This window comes from Arachis ipaensis, chromosome B03, assembly GCF_000816755.2.
Source record: "Arachis ipaensis cultivar K30076 chromosome B03, Araip1.1, whole genome shotgun sequence".
In the NCBI taxonomy this organism is placed as follows: domain Eukaryota; kingdom Viridiplantae; phylum Streptophyta; class Magnoliopsida; order Fabales; family Fabaceae; genus Arachis; species Arachis ipaensis.
In genome coordinates, this window is record NC_029787.2 from 29,341,515 (window position 1) to 29,349,106 (window position 7,592).

Here is a 7,592-nt window from a genome sequence, read left to right on the forward strand (position 1 = left end):
AAATAGAGAAAATATTTTTATTTATTTATTTATTTATTTATTTCAAAAATGAAATAAATTAAAATAAAATAAATAAAAAATGAGTGGAGAATTTCGAAAAACTGAGGAGAGAGAGAAAGTGGTTAGGAAGTTTTGAAAAGGATATGATGATTTTTTGAAAAAGGTTTTAAATTTTGAAATAAAAATCTGAATTTTAGAAATAGATTTCGAAAATTTGCTTTTAAAACAGAGAGAAAAGATATTTTTGAATTTAAAGAGGAGAGAGAAAAATAATAAGATAGCACAAGATTTAAAATTTTTAGATCTGATGCTCCTTGTTTTCGAAAATTTTTAAGGGAAAAACACTAAGGAACACCAAACTTAAAAATTTTAAGATCAAGAAACAAGGAAAACTCAAGAACACTTTGAAGATTCACAAGAACACAAGAACACGAAGGAAGAACACCAAACTTAAAATTTTTAGAAAACCAAACTAAAATTTTCGAAAAACACAGAGAAATCAACAAGAAAACACTAAACTTAAAGTTTGGCATAGGATTTAATAGAAAAATTATTTTTGAAAAAGATTTTAATAAGAAAATAAGGATTCTAAAGTTTTAGCACGACAATAATACGAGACTCTAAACAAAAAGAGAAATTTTTCCTAATGAATCCTACTCAGAATACCACAGACAAGGTTTAGACTTTCCGGATTCTCATGAATGCCGCCATCAATCTAGCTTATACCACGGAGATTCCGAGTATGGAATCTAAGAGACATTCATTCAATCTGATGTAGAACGGAGGTGATTGTCAGACACACGTTCATGGGTTGAGGAAGGTGATGAGTGTCACTGATCATCACCTTCTCCACAGTTAGGCGTGAATGGATATCTTAGATAGGAGCACGCATGTTTGAATGAAAAACAGAAATACTTGCATTAATTCATTAATACACAGTAGAGCTCCTCACCCCCAACAATGGAGTTTAGAGACTCATGCCGTCAAAGAGTACAAAGTTCAGATCTAAAATATCATGAGATACAAAATAAGTCTCTAAAAGTTGTTTAAATACTAAACTAGTAGCCTAGGTTTACAAAAAATGAGTAAACTATGATGGACGGTGCAGAGATCCACTTCTGGGGCCCACTTGGTGTGTGCTGGGGCTGAGACTTACGCAATTCACGTGCATAAGGCCATTTTGGGTGCTCAACGCCAGGTTTGGATCCATTTCTGGCGTTGAACTCCAACTTTTAATCCTTTTCTGGCGCTGGACGCCAGAATTGGGTAGAGAACTGGCGTTGAATGCCAGTTTACGTCATCTATCCTTGAGCAAAGTATGGACTATTATATATTTTTGGAAAGCCTTGGATGTCTAATTTTCAACGCAATTGGAAGCACGCCATTTCGAGTTCTGTAGCTCCAGAAAATCCACTTTGAGTGCAGGGAGGTCAGAATCCAATAGCATCAGCAGTCCTTTTTCAGCCTGAATCAGATTTTTGCTCAGCTCCCTCAATTTCAGCCAGAAAAATACCTGAAATTACAGAAAAACACACAACTCATAGTAAAGTCCAGAAATATGAATTTTTCCTAAAAACTAATGAAAATAAACTAAAAACTAACTAAAACATACTAAAAACTAAATAAAATTAACTCCAAAAAGCGTATAAAACATCCGCTCATCAACTAACCTGGAGACGAAAGAAGCTTCGAGGAAAAGTGGAAGCGCAGGGATAGAGGCTGCCCAGAAAAATGCCGAACGACGCCGCAAACACAAGAAAGCAGAAGCGCAAACGAAAGACAGAGAGCAGATGAGAGAAACAGAAAATGAGAGAGTAAAGGGAGAAGTTACGAAGAAGAAATGAAGAAAAGAAACCGTTTTTGATCGCGAAATTCAAAAATAAAAGCCAAGAGAGAATAAAGAGCAAAATTAATACCAATTAAATGCGGATATTAAAACCGCTTGCATTCCCAAAAAAGCGCTAATACAAAAGCGCGCGCTTCTAGAGGGAAACATTCTACAAAAAGACTCTACAAAGAAAGGAATCGACAAATGCTTGAGTTCGACTTTAAGAAGGACCGAAGTCAAGGACTCGACCTCAAAGAGAAGATCGAGCTCAAGCAGGGGCACTGTTCATACCCTAGGTCGAGCTATCCGACCTGGGATGACTCGAGATAAAGCGACCAACCTCTTCAGGACAGACTATCCGACCTCGTCTCAAAGAGCTCGGCCAAATCAACAAGAGAGCCCAGTAAAAGGCCCAAATAGAGGAACACGACCCAAATCCTAAGGCGGCCTAAGCCTATAGAGATAAGGGCGGTTCCAAATTTTTCTTAATTTAATTTTAAAAAATACAAATAAAAATAAAAAAAATCAACCAAATAGCCAATTTGTTAATTTTTATTTTTTATTATTCTTCCTAACACTTTATGATCTATCATGTGTTTTGCACTTTCAGGTTGGTCATGACATGAGAAGCCTACTGGCCCATTATTTCCTTTACTTTTCATTCATATATAATATGAACATATAATTATTGACAATAATGCACCTCACACTAAATTATGATTAATATTATTGTTTATTTGGAGCTGTATATTATTTCCTTTACTTTTCTTTCTAGGTTTATTTCTCACTATATATCAACTACTCATGTCTATCCAAGTAGAATCTTGTTATGCCTTTTCTCACTAGTAAATTATATGGTGTATATTATTGTAGGATCTACTTGTAGCAGGTACAGATACAACAACATATGGATTAGAAAGAGCAATGACTGAAGTACTCCACAATCCAGAGGTTATGTCCAAAGCCAAACAAGAGTTGGAACAAAACATTGGAAGAGGTAACCCTATTAATGAGTCCGATGTTGCCAAACTGCCATATTTCTATTATGTGTTTAAACATTCAAATAAGAGTACTTCAACTGTTTAAACATTCAAATGTGTGTTATGTGTTTGTACTGGGCAGTATGCAGTTTTTTGTTTCTTGTCAAGTTTTCAATTTTTCTCAGTTTTCTATAAGAGTTACTAGTGTGTTTACTTTATTGATGTTTTATTTCATTTATTAAATTATAAATTATTATATTCGCAGTAATCATCTTACAATAAGAGGTGCTTTCGTTAGAGGAATTGGGAGCTTGCATAATTTGTTGCATTGAGAAGTTTTTGCAAAGTTGTGAGGATTTATCATTATGAAGTTCTAAAGATGTATAGTCGAGACATTGAAATTATTGGTGTTAGTAAATTGGTATAGTGATTGGATTGGTGTTAGTCGATTTATTCATACAACTTTGTCATTTAGCAGGGAATGTGAGAATTCGTAAGGCTTGTCAAAAAGAAGGTATGCAAATTATTATAGAATTTTAAATTTGTCAATTAATTCAACTACTAGAGTGAATAACTACTATTATTTGCACTTTTCATTTTAAGTAGATGGCAAAATTTTGGCGGAAGATATTTTGAAATTAGGCAGCCAAAAAGAAGATACACAGGGAGAAACAAGATCATAATATTTTGTTATTTTCTTACTTTCAAAGTATTAGCCAAGCTAGTTACCTTGTTAGAAATTGGAGCCAATCTAAGTGAAGACATTTAGAATTAAAAAATCATGTTATATTTTATACTTTATTTGTATTAAAGTTATTACTTTTGATTTTCAATACTAAAAAATTCTATGTTATATTTAATACTTTATTTATGAATTACGTAATATTTTGTTTATAGGTTATGGTTTTTTGTTATTGTGAAATTTTAAACAAAAAATTATTTATTTAACACGGTAAAAACAACGGTTAAAATTATCTTTTTAAACGATAAAAAAATGTCACTTTTACTTGGTAAAAACGGCGGTTTCAAATGCCGTTTTAACCAATAAAAATGCCACTATCAGGGTAAAAATGGCGATTCAAAATGCTGTTTTAACCAACTAAAAATGCCATTTTAATCCGGTAAAAATAGCAGTTTCAAACGTCATTTTAACCAACCAAAAATGCCACTCTGCCAAGACAAAAATGGCGGTTCATAAGCGCTGTTTTAACCAATAAAAGATGCCATTTTACCCTAGAAATAACGGTGATTTGAATCGCCATTTTAACCAACAAAAAATACCATTTTATTTGGAAATAATGGCGGTTTGAACCGCCGTTTTAACCCAACTCAAAAATCGCCGTTTTAACCAGGTAATTGTGACGGGTTTTTGAAAACCGTCGTAATAACCAAATGGTGCTTCAAATTATGGCGGTTTTTCTTGAGCGCCGTTCAAGGTAATAATGGCGGTTCAAACGGCCGTAATAACCCTAAAAACTGCCGTAATTACCAAGTTTTTTGTAGTGTTTAACCTAAATTGAATTCCTCTATTATCTTGGAAGAGTTAATCTTTAGAATTAGGCTAGAAACTCCTTCTCATAAATCTTTAAGTGTGCGAGACTAATTTTGATAAGTGACATAAAATCAATTAGGGTTGGCTCTTAAAAATTCTATGGCTTTAAATCAGAAACTGTGCTTAAATTCTTATCCTAGTTAATTGATCAAGGAATAGACAGTTAATTATGTTAAGGAAAATTAAATTACTAAGGAATTGGAGTTTGGTTATTTAATTTTTGCCATGAACATATCTTTGTATGATCAAAGTAGAAGCAAGATGTGTTAATCCTGAAGTTTAAATATCTCTAAAACCTTAACATTCTCATCATCATTATTTTCATTCACTGCTTTGCTATTTATTTGTCTCTGTTTACACGTTAGTTCTCATTCCTCTGTTTTTGATTTGTCTAATTAGAAGTAATCAATTAAGTATTGTTTCTTAGTCTATTAATCCTTGTGAGAATGATAACTCACTCACCGTGGTATTACTTGATATGATTCAGTGCACTTGCCGAGTTTGAAAAAAGTCCATCAAGCCAACTGGCTCGGGATTATCAATCGAAAACCCACAATCAAGAGCAGCCTTGAAGCAAAACATTTAGAAGCCCAAAAAGGCTCTAGGAATCGATGTCTGGAAAATCAAATCTTTAGCTATATGCTTGTGGTACAACCGTATCAAGGAGAGGCTTGGGTAATTAGATCCGGATTATTGATTGAAATCTCGCTATCAAGAGCTGCCTTGAGATGAAGCACTTAGAGTTAACAATTAAAATATCTCTCTCAATCAGAAATACGAATTAAATTATTCAAGGATCAATAAAAAATTAAGAAGATGGATCTCATAATATCATCCGGACTTAAGTTTTTGAGGATTTTTCAATCCCAAGATTTCAAGATTTATTAAGAAGGAAAAGTCCGTTTATGATCACAAGGCTACTAAATCCCATTTGCTAAGATGGATATGAGCTTTAAAGAGATTCAATTCTTCCTCATTAAATCCAATTTTTTTTTTGCTTGAGAATAAGCAAAGTTTTAAGTTTGGTGTTGTGATGCGTTCGCATCTTTAGTACTTTTTCTTGCGTTAATTTCTTGTTTCTTAGATTTAATCATAATTACTTCTTTTAATCCCATCATTTTTAAGTATTGTTTTCTATTAAAGTATTTTCTAAGTGTTTTCAAGGAAATACAGGATTAAGAGAGGAAAATCAAGTAGCAACTAAAGCATAATCAAAGGGAAAGGCATGCAATCAAAGTATGTAAGGATCAAAGTCAAACAAACCATGCAGCATAGCTGGCGTGCCACGCCATGATGAAGGCGTGCAACACTATAGAGGAGAAGCAAAGCTGGCGTGACACGGCAAGGAGGGCGTGCCACGCCCTGGAGTATTTTGAAGATGGCGTGTAACACCATGATGAGGGCGTACCATGCCTTAAAAGAATCCAAGCTTCCTGGAAGAAAATAAGGCATGGCGTGTAATGCCTAGTGAAGGGCGTGCCACGCCCTAAGGCTGAGTGAAGAGGGTATGCAACGTCCTAGTGAGGCATGCAACGCCTGGCCCAACAATTAAAAGTGGCGTTTAATGCCACTGCTTGGCGTTAAATGCCCAGGCCCAAGATTAAGCTCTAGTTACACGCTAGTGAGCCCACATGTAATGCCAATAATGATTTTAACAAAGCACAACCACAAAGATGTGATTCCTAATTGAAGATTGAAGAAGATTATACTATGATTTAGTTCTGATTTAATTCAGTTTTAGGATTTGAATTATTAGGAGTTATCTTAATTATTCTAATTAAGATAAGATATAGTTTTTGAATTTGAATTAGAAGAAACTCTAGGTATAAATAAGTGAAGGACATTCATAGAGAGGATATCAAAAATTTCCTCCGTATTGTTTCTTTTCATTGTTGTTTTTCATTCTCCATGAGTAACTAATCCTTTTGTTAAAGGGTTAAGAGCTCTGTTTATGTTTCTATGGATTATTAATCTATGTTTTCTTTTATTTTAAAGTATTGCATTGATAAGTTTCATGATTGAGTTATTTGTGCTTCATCCTTAAAGGATTAGTAATATCGAAAGGTATGCTAATCTCATTTCGAATTTGTTTATTCTCTTTCACATGACTTTTTGAATCGACTAGACATAGTGGTTTTTAAAGTATGTGACACATACATGATTTTCAATCACTCTAGTTTTGAATACGTGATATATAATTTGGATTAGAACAAATTTTGAAAATTGTGTTTTCTTATAAGATTCAATCGGACAGGACTAGCCTAGATACGTGACATATAATTCGACCTAAGGACTACTTTTGGATCTTATAAGGAACTGAACCGGATTTGTACTTAACCTCTTCAATTAATTGATTGTCCAAGACATTGGTAGTTAGTTAATTGAAAAGAAACCGATGAGCCAAGATATTGAAAATCGGTTAATTAAGATTCATTATTAAAAGATCTTTGCATGCTTTAGAATAAGGAAACAAGGTTTGATTTTTCTAGGGTTTACATCTCCAAAGTCCTTGATGCTCTCTCCATTATTATTCTCTTTCAATCAACATTACTGCCTCATAAGCACTCAACTTCTAAGATTCCAAGCAAGACACAACTTTGCCATCATCATTTCAAGTTTCATTGATCTAATTAGTTATTTAACTCAATATTTGCGTGCTCAATCCTTTAATCCTCGTGGGAACGATATCCACTCACCATGGTATTACCTGAACGATCCGATGTACTTGTCGGTATCCATGAGTTTCAATTTTTGCTCATCAGAAGCACCTGTAAGACCCCAGATTTTTAAAATTAAAATATGAGCTATTTGAGATTTGAACTTTATTTTATGAAAGACAAGAAAAATATTTAGAACAAAAACCGGACACTTATATTAAAGGTTTTGGCCCAAGATAGGGCCAATGGATCCAAAAAATCACAAATAGGCCCTTGTTGGGCCTAAGCCCAAGTCTTATAAGCCTTCCACCCTTTACACATTCAGCACAAAGAAGAGAGAAGATAGGAGAAGAGGAACCCTAGTGGCACTATTTACTACTTTACAAAATTGCTCATAACTTCTTAACCGTAGCTCCGATTAATAAGCCGTTTGCGGTCTCACATTGCTCTCCTCATTCTCTTCAATTCTATCTAAATATTATCATGAGTAAATCCAAAATCCATGCTTTATTTTTGAATCTTTTCTATTTTGTGTTTTTGGGGGTACATGGTGTTGAAATCTTTTAATTTTGGTT

At 33.8% G+C, this 7,592-nt stretch overlaps 1 long non-coding RNA gene across 1 annotated transcript; it reads left to right on the forward strand.

Moving 5' to 3' along the window:
• LOC110270077 lies at nt 2,479-3,584 on the forward strand. Its single transcript, XR_002359106.1, has 3 exons — nt 2,479-2,825; nt 3,287-3,322; nt 3,415-3,584. It is a non-coding gene; the product is annotated as an uncharacterized LOC110270077 (long non-coding RNA).